This window comes from Podarcis bocagei (genome assembly GCF_964188305.1).
Source record: "Podarcis bocagei genome assembly, chromosome: 5".
Lineage (NCBI taxonomy): Eukaryota > Metazoa > Chordata > Lepidosauria > Squamata > Lacertidae > Podarcis > Podarcis bocagei.
The window spans coordinates 24,783,742-24,800,840 of record NC_138129.1 but is presented as its reverse complement, the minus strand read 5'-3'; the positions used below and the strand labels follow the sequence as shown (position 1 = coordinate 24,800,840).

General features: G+C 43.7%; 1 protein-coding gene across 2 annotated transcripts in view; it reads left to right on the top strand.

Moving 5' to 3' along the window:
• SRC (SRC proto-oncogene, non-receptor tyrosine kinase) overlaps positions 1 to 17,099 on the top strand; it is a 93,002-nt gene that overhangs the window by 41,915 nt on the left and 33,988 nt on the right. For both annotated transcript variants that reach the window (XM_081196330.1, XM_081196331.1), the window contains exon 2: positions 10,747 to 10,822. The gene's annotated coding sequence lies outside the window, so the exon portion shown is untranslated. The remainder of the gene's footprint in view (positions 1 to 10,746; positions 10,823 to 17,099) is intronic.

Here is a 17,099-nt window from a genome sequence, read left to right as displayed (position 1 = left end):
AATATCATGAAATAGGCTCCAGTTAGGTGCATTCACACATTAAAAGCACTATTATGGACTATGGATTGTATTCAATGCAGAAGTAAGTCAGGGTCCTGTCAGTGCAAGGACTATCACTAGTGCAAAGGGACTATCACCCTCCTCCCCTTGTGTGTCCCCTAAATCTGTACAGTGGTACCTCGGATTAAGTACTTAATTCGTTCCAGAGGTCCATTCTTAACCTGAAACTGTTCTCAACCTGAAGCAGCACTTTAGCTAATGGGGCCTCCCGCTGCCGCCACACCGCCGGAGCACGATTTCTGTTCTCATCCTGAAGCAAAGTTCTTAACCCGAGGTAATATTTGTGGGTTAGCGGAGTCTGTAACCTGAAGCGTATTTAACCCGAGGTACCACTGTACTGGGGTTCCCTCCAGATTTGCAGAGGCCATGGGGCACACATGGGAGGTGGGGCACAGGCCGTTTTAGGGTAGCATGACCGGTCCAGTCACACTGTGCGCCACCACAAAAATGCTGTAGAACAGGGCATGAGAGGTGGGGGGGCGCTGAATTTTAGCTTTCACACATTTAAAAATGCATTTTGGGTTCCTTATTGTTTTCGTGGGGCAGAGGATTATGTTATAAAATTCAGAGCACCGTGAAGATAATTATGCTATGTTACGAGCCAGACTTCCTGACCACTGATTAATCTTCCTTTTAGACTTTATTTCCTCAAAGACTTTGTGCAAATAACTCATATTTTTGGTGTGGTGTGTCCCCCCCCTTTTTGTATCTTCCTCCTTCCACCACTGTCTCCCATTGTGAAACACAGATGAAAAGCTAGCTTTATTTCCCTTCCTCCCTTCCATGGTGTGTGTGTGTGCTTAAAAAATAAAAATAAACTCATACTGTTAAAACTGCATTGATATCGATCTAGCCTTGAGATATTTGGGCGCAACAAGCATTCTCTTATGTGCGAGCAGCAGACGACAGTCAATCAAGAGCGTCTCCCAGACAGAACTGAATGAACACTTCACTGCAGCTGGGTGTCCTTGGGCTGCAGCCATTGATGTGGTCTGTCTGCATCAAGGGAGGTGCTAAGTGACTGGGCTGGCTTTCTGCTCCTCTCACCAGCTCTCTTGGTTTGTATCCCACGGGAAGGCCAGGGCAGGAAATTGTGGTAAGATGTACAAATTGCGGGAAGGTGATCTTCCAGCCTTATTGCAGGCAATGCGCTAGCTCAGCTTTCCGCATGGGAGGAAGAATATTATCATGTCATGGTTTTTCTTTGAATGCCGTTTGATAGTATTTGCATATAACCCCATTTAAAATGGTAACACAAGCAGTTTAAGATACAGTGGTACCTCGGGTTAAGAACTTAATTCGTTCTGGAGGTCTGTTCTTAACCTGAAACTGTCCTTAACCTGAGGTACCATTTTAGCTAATGGGGCCTCCCGCTGCTGCCGCCACACGATTCCTGTTCTCATCCTGAAGCAAAGTTCTTAACCCGAGGTACTATTTCTGGGTTATCGGAGTCTGTAATCTGAAGCGTCTGTAACCTGAAGCATCTGTAACCTGAGGTACCACTGTATCAGTTTAGCCAGGGTTTCTCAGAATTCTTGTTTATTTTTTTTGGGGGGGAGGGTCCTCTAGCCAGGACCCACCACCTGTTCCACAGTGTGTAGCCACCCTAGGGGGAGCTAGGGAGTCTCAGCCCTCTACTTTTTTGATGGCCCATTAGCTAGTGTTTTGAGAAGGTTCCAGGAACCACATTTTGGATAAAAGTGAGGGTCATGAGTAGATGGAAATAGTAGATTTCATCAGGGCTAATGCCAAAGGTCAGCACTGTCAGGCATCTGCCGGGGGTCCACATGCCCAACAAGGGGCCCACTTGGAAGATCTTCCTGTATTTCCTGCTCCTCTTCACCATTGCACCCTACGTTTTCACCCTGCCTCTCGCTCTAGCTCGGAGAGTGAGGAGGAGGCACAGTAGATGCTACTGCTTGCTCGCTGACTCTCTGCTTGACAAGGAAGCTTGGTCTTCTGACGGTTCCCTCACTGCAGGAAGTGAAGTTACAGGAAACCAGGAACGCCCTCCCACCAGATGCCAAGGAGATAAAGACTTACACAACTTTTAGAAGACACCTGAGAGCAACCCTGTATCGGGAAGTTTTTAATGTTTGACATTTTTATTATTTTTTATATTTTGCTGGAAGCTGCCCAGAGTGTCTGGGGAAACCAAGCCAGATGGGTGGGGTATTATTATTATTATTATTATTATTATTATTATTATTATTATTATTATTATTGTTATTTATTATTAAACTGTGATAAGGAAAAGTAGGAGCAGCAGCTTGTGAGGAGGTAGACTTACTAAGGGAACATGGCCCATTGAGGCTGTCTTGCCGAAGAACCTTCAGAAACCTGGAACTGGCTTTGGATTTCATCAAGGGCTTTTTCTTCCACAGTGCAAGCACTTAGATTGTACATGAAGCTTGTGTGCTGTATGCACATAAATCTTGTGGACTGGGGAACTCCTCCAACCTTGAAAAACCTTCCCCAATGTGGCTCCCTTGAGACATTGTTGAACTCAGTCCCAGCCAACATGGCCAATGGTTGGCGGTGATGGGAGCCATAGTCAAACAGAATATGGAGGACTACCAGGCTGGGGGAAGCTGGCCTATATAAAGAGCTCAGTGAGACACAGGGGAAATGCTATTGGAACAATTGCCCAAATCAGGTTGGGAGATGGGGTCAAAAGTGGGAGGCAGCCCCTGCCAGAAATCCAATGTGAATCAACAAGGATAAGAACATAAGAAGAGCTTTGCTGGATTACACCAAAGGCCCGTCCACTCCAGCATTCTGTCTTCATGGTGGTCAACGAGATCCTCTGCCAAATGGCATTCAATCCATTCATGCCTTGGTTTAAGAAGAGATACTCTCCCTTCTAGAACGCTCTTCCTCTTTTGAACTTTGTGCCCCCACTTCAGGTTGTGTGTACAGTCGTACCTTGGTTGTCAAACGCCTTGCTACTCGGAACGCTTTGGCTCTCGAACGCCGCAAACCCAGAAGTGAATGTTCTAGTTTGTGAATGTTCTTTGGAACACGAACATCCGACGCAGCTTCCGCGGCTTCCAATTGAGTGCAGGAAGCTCCTGCAGTCAATTGGAAGCCGCACCTTGGTTTTCAAATGTTTTCAGAAGTCAAACAGCCTTCCAGAACAGATTCCATTCGAGAACCAAAATACGACTGTGCCTCCAATGGGGATCTGCCTCTCAGTTTAGCAAATCACTGGTTTAATGAATCCTTTGAGTTCTTTAGCTTTTGTACTTTTTTTCCTGAAAGAGGTATGGGCTGAGTCCGCTTTGCATCTGTAGTGGACTCCAGTTCTGACTGCAACTGTAAGTTACTTGGAGTGGAACATTCCCCTTGCAGCCCTGGCTTTGACCAGTGCTCTGGGCGAGGAGAAACTATTCCTGCAGTTTCACTCACCCAGCTAACTTCATCATAACCACCTGTTTCATGTCAGAGCAAACAAGGAAAGCACCACCTTGGCTTTCCCCCACTACCTTCTTCTCTTTTTGGCAGCTGGACCTGCAGTCGTGTGAGAAAAGAGGAGGTGAAACCAGCCATTTTCATAGAGAGAACAGAAAAAGAAACCTGGGAGCAATTTCCTTGGTTTGCCCGTGAAAAGCAGCTCAGGTGGTTAGAGCATGGTGCTGATAATGGCAAGGTTGCAGGTTTGATCCCAACACAGTTCCTACAGAACAGCCATCCTCAATCCTTCAGATGTTTTGGACTACAACTCCCATCATCTCAGGGAGATCTCATGGTGGCTGTGGTTGATGGGAGATGTAGTCCAAAGCATCTGGAAGGTTCCAGGTTGGGGAGAACTGTCGCAATAATGATAAGCAGAATGTGAACAGACTTCTTGGACCCTTTCAGGCACCATGTTGGTGCTCTGTTTGCTCATCCATTGGCTCATCCAAATTAAGAGTGCTGAAGCTTTCAAAGACTTATCCTGGATCAAACCAGGATATTGTTAGGAGGGGGAGAAAGAGATATTGTCTGTGCTCTGATACTGTCTAAGCTGCATTTTACAGCTGACTGTCTTGTTTTTAACTGCTTTGGTAGAGGGTGGGTAGCAGAGAGCAGTGAGACACCAATTGCAAAGGTCTGCCTTGTTATTTTGTCTTCAGAGAGAGAGAAAATGCATGTCTCAGCTTATGCAGAACATCCCCCACTGCTTACAAACCATCATAGGGAGGGGAAATAGTTAGCTCCTAGGCTTTCCAAGCACAAACTCTCTTTCTGTAAGCTGGTCAGCTGTGCTCTAAAAATTCAAATAAAGAGTTTACTGGGACATTCATAATAAATCCTTGGCTATTCAGTATCAGAACAGGAGGGTGCAGAAGCAGGAAATCACTCTCTTCCCCATTAAAAATAAAGTGGTGCTAGGCTTACCGTGTTTTACAATCCCACCTCCTTGCTGCTAGTATTTTCTGGTGCTGATGAAATTGTAATAGAGATTTATACAATTATAAACCATGTAGAGTATGAAAAGATGGAAATCCATTTGTCCACACTGTTCCTTAGAGTGGCATAATACTAAAACTTTATGTTTATTTATTTATTTGAACAATAGTTATCCTTTCCTCCAATTGAGAGTTGGTGACTGGCCCAAGGTCACCCTAATGAGCTTCATGGCTTCATGAGGATTTGAATTGGGGTCTCCCCAGTCTTAGTCCGACATTCTAAGCAAGGGGTGGCCAATGTAGTCCCCTCCATACTACATTGTTGGACTTTGCTGGCTAGAGCTGGGAGTTGGAGTCTCATGTCTTACCATTTTGGGGGTTAAATATCCATAAAAATTGTCCCACTTTCTAGATACTCAAAATCAAACTATCTTGCCAGTGATACAGATGAAAATAGGAGTTGACGTTGTATAACACAGCCCTCCCGCCACCACCACAGGTAAAAAAAAAACCCAGCTCCAAATATTTAAGACATGACCTTTATTCAAAAGTCAATTGCAATAGCACAAAAGGGGACAGGGAAGGCCTCATTTGTATGTACTGCAGCCCTTAGTGGAAACACTTAATTCAAATGCCTGTCTTTATGCAGTACAATTATTTCTAGGGAAATATTAGTCAAGTACAAATTATAAACCATCCTCTTAAAGTGCTGTCAGTCAAACACTGCTTATTTTCCTAATCAAGCACACTTTTAAAATTGCAGGGAATCACTGGTGGAAGAAGGATTGACATCGCAAACTAAAGCAGTACTGCAGTGTATAATCATTGTGCAAGGTTACCAGTTTTAAACAAATGTCTGAGTGTAGTATTTCTTTTTCCCCACCAGGACACATCTAATGGGTATAATATATTAGCTATTTGCTCCCCATGGGGGTATTCAGCTGTGTGTGTGTGTCCTGGGAACAATTTGTGCAAAGTGTAGCCCATCTCATTAGTGCCCTTTATTGGGATACTGTATCACTTCATAATTTGCACCATTGTTGTTTTTAATAGGAGGGCATTTCATTAAAAGGGTACTTGTTTCTCCTGCCAAAATACAAACTTAATATCTGGCCTTGGTACAAATTCATTTTCCTCCGCTTCCCCCAGATAAAGGTGTTATCTGTTCTGAAAAATTAGAAATGTAAAGAGCTTATAAACAGGGGCCTGAAAAAACTAAAAGTATTCCAGCTGCCTAATGTGATTTTTATAGCTAAATGTGGTAGTTTGGCAGGTATGTATATTAATTGTTAACAAGTGTGAATACAAATACTCTGTAGTCACTGTTCCCTGCCTTAGAATCGAGTGCCAGTTCTTCTATGCCAAGGGTGGGGCATAATTAGGCTCATCAGGCATCTATTTTTGGCCCATGAGGCTGTTTAGGCCAGGCCAGGCCACCCTGCCCTATACCTGACATCAGTTGTGGGTCAGGTAAAATTGTGGATTTGCTAATTGGTGGTGCCTCCAAGGCTGTGTGCACAGCACCCCACAGTACTTTCCAAGTACTGACAATCAGCTGATCAGCAGTGCTCACAAAAAGTGCTGCACAGTGCTTTGAAGCCCCGACTGTCGGGGCTTCAAAGCACTGCACACTACACAGGGCCAAAATAGGTCACCTGACACCACTGTGAGGGGATTGATAGGTGAGCAGCCCCAGCCGCCTGTCAAACGTGACCTGTGGGGAAAGACGGAATTGAGGATTCAGCCAGATGTAGTTCCCCACCTCTGTTTTAGGCACTCGGGAGACCAAACTCATTTATTCCCATGTGTTTGGGGGCATGCAAATCCCACCAGCAGCACTCATTCCCCCACCTGTGTGTGCTGAACAGAGTTTTAAAATATTATCATTAGCAGCAAAATTTAAAACATAAGAATTAGGCTGAAAAGCCTTGTTTTGAGTAAGTCCAGCTGTAAAGTAAGCTGGCCTCCCTGTTCTTACCCTGCTTAAGAAAGAATCAGGCAACAGCTTCTAAAGTAAGTTTAAAAGTAAGATTTACTAACTTTATAATCATGCATTGGTTCTCAACAATGATATATATAAGCAAATATAAGCAATACTTATATTTAATTATAACCAGCTACAGGCATGTACCTAAAGATGGAGTGAACAGAGGCATGTCTGCATCCAACGATGGTCAAAGGAAGAGAGAGAAAAGGAAGTACTATATGCTCCTTGCTTTCCAGAAGAGGAGGGGAAATGACACCACACAGAACCCTCTCTACCAATTGTAATTCTATGGCCTGAGTACCTGCCTATCAGCAGTACAGCTCTGTGGTATTAACCCCTTCTCATGCTAACTAGCAAGAATATGCATTTGTTAGATTTGGCTCTAATCTCCCACAACAGGGACAGGAACAAAAAAAGCTGGCGGTGTCTTGAGAGCACTCTGCAGAAGGAGGTAGAACCACAATTCCTGTATAAGCATTGGTTCCTGCTTTCTTTTCCTCAGGGGCTGCCTATGGTAGCAACTGCAGAAGGTTGCTTGTTCTGCTCTGTGGCTGACTGGCTTCAACAAATTTCTCAAGATCTAGATACTCCATACAGATATGAGAAATAAGATTGCATAACCACCTTCAATTTACCTTCATTCCCCTCCCCCCTTCAAGGTAATGGGCTTGCAGCCCAGCCCCAGATAAGGCTTTCCCTTCTTTCCTCTCCTTATCCTCGTGCTCTGTCTTTTTGCCGTTTTCCTTGACATGTTTGGACAGGCAGGAAGGCACTGTAATAAATGCTTTCCTTCTTCCCTGCTATTCTATCTAGGAAGAAAAAGGCTGCCAAAGTCTTCAGTCCAGTATGAAGCCTGACTTTAGGCCCAGGAAAGGGATGAAATTTTAAGCTGGGCAGTTGCCTAGCAACCCTTCTGCATTCTCTTTGCACTTCTAGGCCTATGGCCTTGCAAAATCAGTGTGCCATCCTGAGGGAAAGGTGACTTAAGAAGGAGGTTTGAGGGCAGAGCTTATTAGGAGGGCCAGCAGCCACCACTTTGAGGGGCACGGACTCTCCTCCATGAATATCCCTAGGAAGATAGTCGGAAGAGACAAACTTGGTACTATTTGTGCTGTGAAGACAAGGCCTGTGCCATGGAATGAAACTTTCTGCTTTAACAATACTCATGGGTGTTCAAAGCACACCGTAAACTTGTAGTAAAATTATAATAGCTCTGTAACGTAGGCAGATATTGTTGCAGGTGGGGGACTAAGAAGTGGTAAATTCATGATGGAGGCGAAATTCAAACCAGAGTTGTTGTGATATATAGGTCGGTCTTTTTAGGTACTATGCTTTATATATTCCAAAAAAGATGCAATTTTTCTAATTCTAACATCTCATCTCTTCATATTAAAGGTTTGTGGGGTAAAAAAAAAAGCTCTGTTAACTTCAGGTGGCTGATACAGTCAAGATAGTGATCAATGTTAGTTGCCGTATTTTTTGCTCCATAAGATGCACCTGACCATAAGACAGATCTGGTTTTTAGAGGAGGAAAACAAGAAAAGAAATATTCTGGACGAAACTGTGGGTGTATGATTTTTGTGGTTCATGCTGTGACGGTGAATTTGGGGTAGCCCAATGCAAAAATCCTGAGAATCCATGTGGATCCATGCTTTGTAACCACTTTTTTGCGCCATTGCAGCCCCACGAAACAGTGGATGCGGGTTTTTTTGGTGCAGGCTATAGTCATGGACTTGCTATGTGATCTGATGGTGAATTTGGGGTGACCCAATGCAAAAATCCTGAGGATCCATGGGCTTTTATCTTCCCCCTCCCAGGCAGCCTCCTTTATCGCCAACGTCCCTTATCTCCCTCCCGATCAGCTGCTTCCTTTCAACACCCCCTTCCCTCTTGTTTGCCTTAATGTCTTTTCCTTAGCTGGAGCAGTTTTTTGCTCTTCCTTTTCTTCTAATTTCTCTCCTCATTGCTTGTTTTAGTATTCCTGTCTCCTCTCCTTGCAAGTTTGCTGTCTTTACCTCCCCCCTCCCAGGCAGCCTCCTTTATTGCTAGCGTCCCTTATCTCACTCCCGATCGCCTGCGGATTTTTTTCAACACACACTTCCCTCTTTTTAAACAAAAAAGCATGATCTGCTTTTCGCCCCTGGGCAATTTGGCTCCAGGGACCACTCATTCGCTCCATAAGATGCACAGACATTTCCCCTTACTTTTTAGGAAGAAAAAAGTGCATCTTATGGAGCGAAAAATACGGTACTTTTTGAGAAGTCAGATTAGTGTTAATCAAACAATTATAACTTTCCAGACAGGGCAAGACAAAAAAGGTTTCAAACATACAGTCCATTTTAAAATAAAAACAGGATTAGCAGATGCCATCTAGCAAATGGTGAGGTATGTAACTAATAAAAACATGTGCAGTAATCCTGTTGTTCTTTAGATGGTGGCCAGCCAGATGGTTTTAGAAATCCCACAAGAGGGCATGAAGACAAAAGATCTCCCCTGTTCCTTACTCTTGCTATCAGGCTGGGTAAGGGGGTTTGATGGGTTTGACGAGTGTGATGGGGACTCTTCAGTTCAAGAAGCACACACTCTGATTCCCAGGTGCAGGTAGATATGTACAAGGAAGACCCATTACATGCAGCAAAAGCACTTTAAGAATGTTGCCCTGGCTAGTATCCATATTTTATAACTGTGTATTTTGTCTGTCTGTCTGTCTGGATACCCTCTGGGCTCTGGATAAACATAGGATTCTTTCCTCAACAAATGCTCTGCAGTATAAGCTTGGTTGATAGCCTTGGGCTGCCAGCAGCCACCACCTCTTTTTTCTTGCCCTGTTGACTTGGTGAAGTGGAGCAGAGAATTGTCCCTTCTTCACACATGACAGATCAGAAAGGCAATCTGCTGCCTCCACCCATTTTCAACGATCTACAAAAGAAGGCTCACAAGGAGCCTGTGTTGTGCTTTTGTGCCAGATTTAGTACTATGCTGATTTCCTTTAAGGGTGCCTCCAGACTGTCCTTGTTTTGCAGGAGGGATTTAGGTTTGTTGCCATTAAAGTGAATTAATGCGCTCTATCACCCTGGTGCAACAAATCCACTTTTAAAAAGCCACATGCATTGAAAAGTGTGGGATCAACAAATGATTAATGGGAAACCATCCCAAAAGCAAATCAGGATAAATGCTCATTGTCCTACAACTGCGCCACAAATAAATCAGAACAAATGCTCGGAGACTGGATATAATCTAACCTCTGTGTAAGCTTTGTGCAAGCAAATCAGGTTGAATGTTCAATAAATAGGTTGCTTTAAAGTGGAATGTGTCAGGCAGCTGTTTTAAAACTGATATAAATTGCAGATTTAGGCCAATTTGGGAACCATTTGGGTATGGGGGTGGCTTTCAAGACTATTTATTTGATACATTGAGAGCAATAATAGTGCGATATTTTATAGTGTGACATCCCAAAGTATTTCCTCCATATAGTTCTGCTCATGTGTGGACACGATGTTTCTCCAGTAAAAATTGCTTCTATCACTCCCAGATATTTTTGACTAAAACATTTCCTGCCTTTCCATTCTGAATGGGACCTGTATGGCTGCTAAGAAACATTTGAAATAAAACAGGAGAATAATTTTTATTGCTGTCATGAACGTTGAATGAAACAAGGTTGTGTGAGTGTCATGGGGATCTTAATGGATGATAGCAGTGATAACACTCCTGATGAGTGGCAGAAGTCTTTCCCCCATCATTATTTTGTGCACTTTAAAAAACAACAACTTATTTCACCATGTTTTAATGGATGACATATAAAATTAATCATACTTCTGAGTAGGCTCATTGGAATCAGTGAATTTAGGGACCTTAAGATACAGTGAGTTGCATTGCTCCCCCACAGCTTCTTGGCATTAAGAAAAGTATGTATCCAATCATAAGCACACTACTTTCAACAAGCTATTAATGAAACGTGGTTTAGATGCAAGCCTTGCTTTTTAACATTTGCTTTTATTGTGTGTGTGTTTTTAGTGAATATTTTAGATTGTCTTTTGCAAACGTCTTAGAGATATTTTGTTTCAGTAAGCACTATATAAATTGATTAAATAAATAAGTACATTTACTAGGGAGTAATCCCCCATTGGACAAGTGGGGGTTGCTTTCAACACACAGTGTTGCACACTTGCTTGGAAGTAAGTCCCATTGAAATAACTCTGACTTAATTTCAACCTCACACGCTCAGGGTGGTGCTGTAAGTCATGTAGTCAGGTGTTGTTTGTTTTTTGTGAATTCTTAGCTAACATTCCATGCTTTTCTCTTTTGTAGATTCCAGAAGAGCTGCGCTGATTGATTTGTCTGCCACCCTGTCCGCCACAGAAAGCTCTGTCAGGTGACAGCGTATGTGAGTAATTTCTCTCTCTAAATTCATACTGCCAATTCAGAAATATGGAGACCCTCCTCTAAAAAATGGTGATAATGATGGCTTTTAAAAAGCAGCCTTGAGTTGCTTACATGCTAAATAAAAAAATTCCTTGCAGTAGCACCTTAAAGACCAACTAAGTTAGTTCTTGGTATAAGCTTTCGTGTGCATGCACACTTCTTCAGATACACTGAAACAGAAGTTGCCAGATCCTTCTATATAGTGAGAAGGTGGGGAGGGGTATTACTCAGAATTACATACTATTACATACTAAATGACATGCATTTTGGAGCACCAAACACAGGCCTTTTTTTCAGCCGGAACTCAGTTCTGGCGCCTCTCAGGTGGACACCATTGCTGTTCTAAGAGAACAAGGGAGGCATTCACAGTGAGTTCAAGCACCTCTTTTCCTAGAAAAATAGCACTGATCAAACATATAATTTTTAGCATGTACAAATACTGACGCATGTTGAAAATGTAACATTGTGCAGCAGTTCTTAGATCAGAGAGACCTGACTGAAGCTTACAGGTCAAGAATCCAACTTTAAACACAGGTAGATGTGACAAAGCCTGAGGCATACTTTGTATTGGAAGTTGCTTGTTTTGTGTATTATTTATTTAACAAGATTTATATAGCTCTTAATCAACGAAAAACAAGAAAAGGTAATAAAAATGCATGTCTGAGAAGATTTGCCTAAGTTTTTAGCAGGTGCCAAAAGCAATGCAACACAGGCACCTGTGAGTTCGAGAGGCAGTGAGTTCGAGAAAGTAAATGTGCCGCCACATTGAAGGATTGATTCCTTGCAAGTGTGGAATGAACATTATGTGGCACCCAGGCGTGCACCTGATGAGGCAGTTGCAGCAACAGAGAGGCCCCGACCTCAGCTTATGTATCTTGCCCACCTAAGCTGCATGCAAGCAGGCAAAGAATCCGTCAGCGTCTAACCTGCTTCTGCTCCTCCCTCTTCAGTCCTCTCTTGGTCCTGGGAGTCAGTGGAGCAGGAGAGGTAGGGGCAGGAGGAGGAGATGTGGAAGCCGTTGACTCTACACCAGCCTGACCTCTCTGTCTCCCTCCCTCCGGTAACTGTCCTTCACTGTCCAGTCCTGCAGCTTCTCCTTCCTCTGACTCCGAGCTGTTTCAGGCTTCTCCTCATCGCTGGATCCCTTCTTCCAAGTCAGTCGCCAACCCCCCTTCTCCTGGTGCCCATTCAGAAGTATCCAGCCACCACTCCTCATTGTCCAGCCAGTCTCTGACACTTAAAAAGATGTTGAAAACTTGATAGGAAGTGAAGGGTCTTGCATTTTACAGGGAACCAGAGGTTACAGGGAACCAGACAGAGGGCCTTCTAGGTAGTGGCGCCCACCCTGTGGAACACCCTCCCTTCAGATGTGAAGGAAATAAGCAGCTATTATATCTTTAAAAGACATCTGAAGGCAGCCCTGTTTAGGGAAGTTTTTAATATTTAATGCTGTACTGTTTTTAACATTTGATTGGGAGCCGCCCAGAGTAGCTGGGGAAACTCAGCCAGATGGGCGGGGTATAAATAAATTATTATTATTATTATTATTATTATTATTATTATTATTATTATTATTAATTTTAGGCTTATTGGGACCAGGAAACATTTCTTTCCCACACCTGCATGATCTTTAGTTTTATTTCCATAATTAGGGAAAGGATAGTGGGTGTTTGCAGAGAGAGAGAGAGAGACAGAGCGCCAGAAAACAGCCCAACTTCTACTTGCTGTGTCTTCAGACAGGAAGTGTTTTGTCCATACTCTGAGCTTAAATTATCATATTTGAGGCTAGGAATGAATTTCCCCCCAGGTCAGATTGGTTAGAGGTTTCAAACGTGGGCCGGTCCACCATTCCTCACACCATGTGGTGGTCTGGACTATATGTTGCGGGGGGCGGGGAGGAACGAATTCCTATGCCCCACAAATAACCCAGAGATGCATTTTAAACAAAAGCACACATTCTACTCATGTGAAAACACACTGATTCCCGGACCGTCCGTGGGCCAGATTGAGAAGGTGATCCGACCCCTGGGCCTTAGATTGCCTACCCTGCTGTAGAATGTAGCCTTGTTCCTTTGGGATGTTTTCTTCTTCAGGCACTTTTCCCGATGATACCCGCACTGCCTTTATGACATATTGTGGCCTGGATAGCATTGGTCAGTTGGTGGTGGATAACTTGCCATGCCTCCATGGAAGGAGATTATACTAGGCAGCCTTTTAGTACTCTCCCTATTTCCATGCTTATCAGGGCACAGAGCAGAAAATTCAGAGTCCATTCCAGCAATAGCCTCAAAAGTGTTCTGTCCCTTTGCAGTTTTCTTCCCTGAGGCCTCTGCCAGTCTGGGCTCGCCTTCATTACTAATCCAGTTGCAGGAAAGCCTCCCTTATTATGCCATGTCTAATCAGTCAGAAACGAGCCTTTTGAGAATGCTGGCTGCTTCCAATTACACTCCACTTCACCTTGGCATAAAGATGCAGGGACGATGGCGAGAGAGAGTGTAAAAAAAACCCTAATAGTCTTGTTTGATCCACATCACTGGCAAACTAGGTGTGAAATCAATTGCAGGCATGTTAAACAAAATGAAGGGGGATTTTTAAAACTGTTTTTATAACACATACCTTGAGAATATATTGGGGTGGGGTGGGGGACAAACAGAGGGTATAGCATTGGAAACCATCATGATGAGTTCCTGCACTTTATAATTTACCACCACACCACTGCTGTGAGTTATAGTAGTTACGTTACTGTTCATAAAATTTGGTTGGCCACTGTGAGACTAGGATGCTAGGCTGTTTGTGCCTTTGGTGTAACCTAGCAGAGCTATTCTTACAGTTTGCATTCTTTGTTCCTTGATTCCATTTTTGTTCCTTGATTCCTACGGTGCTTCATTTTCAGTTCCTTTATCCTATTTTTTGCACCCAGAGCCCTGAAAATATGAGCGAGGAAAAGGCTGAGTTCAGTCTTCTCAGAGCAGTGCATTTTCAACTGTGGCTTGGCAATAACCCATCTGAGAAAGAAGCTTAGTACAAGATGCTCAGTCATGCATAAGTCTGAACCCGCTATTGGCATTTACCCAAAGTGACTGATATTCTAGATATACTGATTATTGAGCTAAACAGAACAGGTTTTGAAAATCTGAGGGAACGAGCTTTAAGTTGTTTCCTCTGACCTTGAAGCCTCTTCTCTCACCTATGTCTGTTTCTTCAGCTGGAAATAAATCCAAGAAAACCAAAACCAGGGACAGAGAGAGAGAAAAAAAAAATATTCCTCCAGATCATATCCTTAAATGCACATTTTTTAAAAAATCAGTATTAAGGCGCTTTACTATGATTCAAAGCTCAGCAGCAAGACTTTGTACAACTGCATCAAAGATATAATTTATACCCCGCCCATCTGGCTGGGTTTCCCCAGCCATTCTGGGTGGCTTCCTACAAAATGTTAAAAATACAATAAAACATCAAACATTAAAAACTTCCCTAAACAGGACTGCCTTCAGATGTCTTTTAAAAGTCAGGTAGCTGTTTATTTCCTTGACATCTGATGGGAGCGCGTTCCACAGGGCGGGAGCCACAACCGAGAAGGCCCTCTGCCTGGTTCCCTGTAACTTCGCTTCTCGCAGTGAGGGAACCGCCAGAAGGCCCTTGGAGCTGGACTTCAGTGTCTGGGCTGAACATGGGGGTGGAGATGCTCCATACAAAGCACAGTCTTTCCTGCAAAGAATTCTGGGTAGTGTAGTTTACCCCTCACATAGTTACAATTCCCAGCACACAATTATTTGAGGGAAAGAATGGGTTTCAAATGTCCTTTAAAGATATAGCGTACGCAGAGCCTAAGGCCATCAATACCTTGGGTTGCCTCAAAGAACCATAGTTTTAATCAAAGTTTACTTTGTAAGGGAGTTGACATTTTGCAAGGATCATAAGACGCTACCAGGTCTTATTGTCCTTTTAGCCCAGGATTATCGACTCTGACTGGCAATGGCTTTCCAGAGTCTCAAGCCGTTAATTGCAAATGACACTGGCTGGACACATTTTGCTGAGGGATGAGGAGTGAGGACAGGATCACAGTGGAAGGCCTGCCCTAGCCTTCATGTGTTGAATAGACTGTAGAAAAAGGCCCTGTGTGAGTACAATCTTTGTGACTGAAAACACTGTGTTTTTTCTTCTCCTCAAGACAAGAGCTTTCCCTCGCCTTCAATGAGTTGGTGCCTTCAGATTTAAAACCTAAAATATGCTCACCACAGGAGCCCCAATTGTCACATGATATGAAAAGCAGCTCCTAGCTTAGGTGCCTTTCAAAATCATGAAATAAATCACAACTCTATTGATGGCTGTTACGCACTGGAGGAGCCAGGAGCATTCATTGAATGCTCCGTAATTTGCTTACAGTGCAGAAAGTGCTGTGTTTATTCTTCTTCAATCTCAAACAACAGCAATCTGCAAGTGTTCAAAACACTTCACGTTATCTTGGTAATCCAAGAATCCCCCCCCATCCCCATCGGCTAGTCCTTTTGCTTTACTGATCATTTTAGATTGTAATTCTGAATGCAAGGGCTGTATTGTTTTTATTGAAAGGTCAGCTGCCCTGGGAGCAGTGGTGGAGCTTCATGCTCTGGCACGGGGGGGGGGGTGGAGAGCAGGCGGGGCTGGCGCACATCCCAGGGGCGTGGTGTGCCGCCCGTGGGGGCGTGGCGCCCAGCATGGGTGGGGGGCAGCTGCGATGGCTCCCCGCCGGGATCGCGCTGCCAGGGGCGGTGCGCTCCCCCCGCACACCTCTTCCTCCACCAGTGCCTGGGAGCCTTTCTGGTTGAAGAGTGAGAAATTCTGGATAAATAAATACATAAAATAAGGCCGGCTACCACACACCCCTCCAAACATCCAATCAGTGCTTTGTGGAGAGTGAGTTTGCAGCTGCCAACCCTGCTCCTGGACTGTACAGAACATGAGAAAGGCACGACTACATTGCTACATGGGTATGCATAGAGGTCTGGCATTCCACCTGTATGAACATATTGTACCACACCTGACCATTGGTCCATCTTAGTCACTACTCTGGCAGTTCACTGGGGTCTTGCACAGAAGGTCTCTCTTAGCCCTTTTGCCTGAGATTATTTACTGCTGTTTGGGGAAGCTTTAATGTTTAATAGGTTATTGTATTTTAGTGTTTTGTTAGAAGCCGCCCAGAGTGGCGAAACCCAGCCAGATGGGTGGGGTATAAATAATAAATTATTATTATTATTATTATTATTATTATTATTATTATTATTATTATTATTATTGAATTGAACATGGGTCCTCCCTTTGTATGTTCTCTGTTGCTGAGTGATGTTGTACCAGTTGCTGGAAATCACAGGAGGGGAGAAGGGTCTCGTGCTCAAATCCCACTTGCTGGTTTCTCACAGGCATCTAGTCAGCCACTGTGGGAACAGGATGTTGGACTACATGAGCCATTGGCCTGATCCAGCAGGCTCTTCTTACATTCTTCGTGGTTGTGCTATACTTTGCAGTTTTTCCTCTTCTGCACGCATTAACTGAATGTGTGAAGGGGAATCTGAGACGATTACTCTAGTGAGATAATGGCTGAGGTGAGGGTTGAACTTAATTGCTTGCTCCAAGGAGCTCAAATGTGTTCATTCAACATTTGCCCCACTACGTTCAGCAGAGCTTATTCCCAGAGAAGTGTGTGTAGGATTGTACATTTAGACCGTTTGCTAGACTCGCTCCTTCTTGCCCCAAGATTAATCAAACAAAAGTGATCATTGTGGTGTATGCTGAGCTTACGGAAGCCTTTATTTCTGCGTAAGAAAAGCTTAAATGAAAATGACAGTGTCTTTTCAAGTCAAAGTTCCCAAATCTCACAATAGGTTAGCAATAGCTACATGATACCTTAATATCTCGAAGTGGGAAAATGTCTGCCATCCGTTCCTGATGATCGCTTCACACACAGGGAAGTGGTCTAATCTTTTTGAATCTTGCTGTGAGAATTCCTCCCTCTTACTTCAGTCGGGCTGGCATGTAGTCATGTCACTCAGCAAGTGAGATCCCGGCCCAACTAGTGTGTAAGTAATGAAGCATCAAGAGCCTCACATTCTCTATTGACTGAAATCCTCCAGACAGAACTGTCTTCTCTGTCTAGCTGGGTTCATTGGTCTTATAACTTATCTCTCTCACATTGACCTCAGAGTTCTTTGGCAAAAAAGAATTCTGCAACCAAGTTTGAAAACGTTACGCTCACCATAACA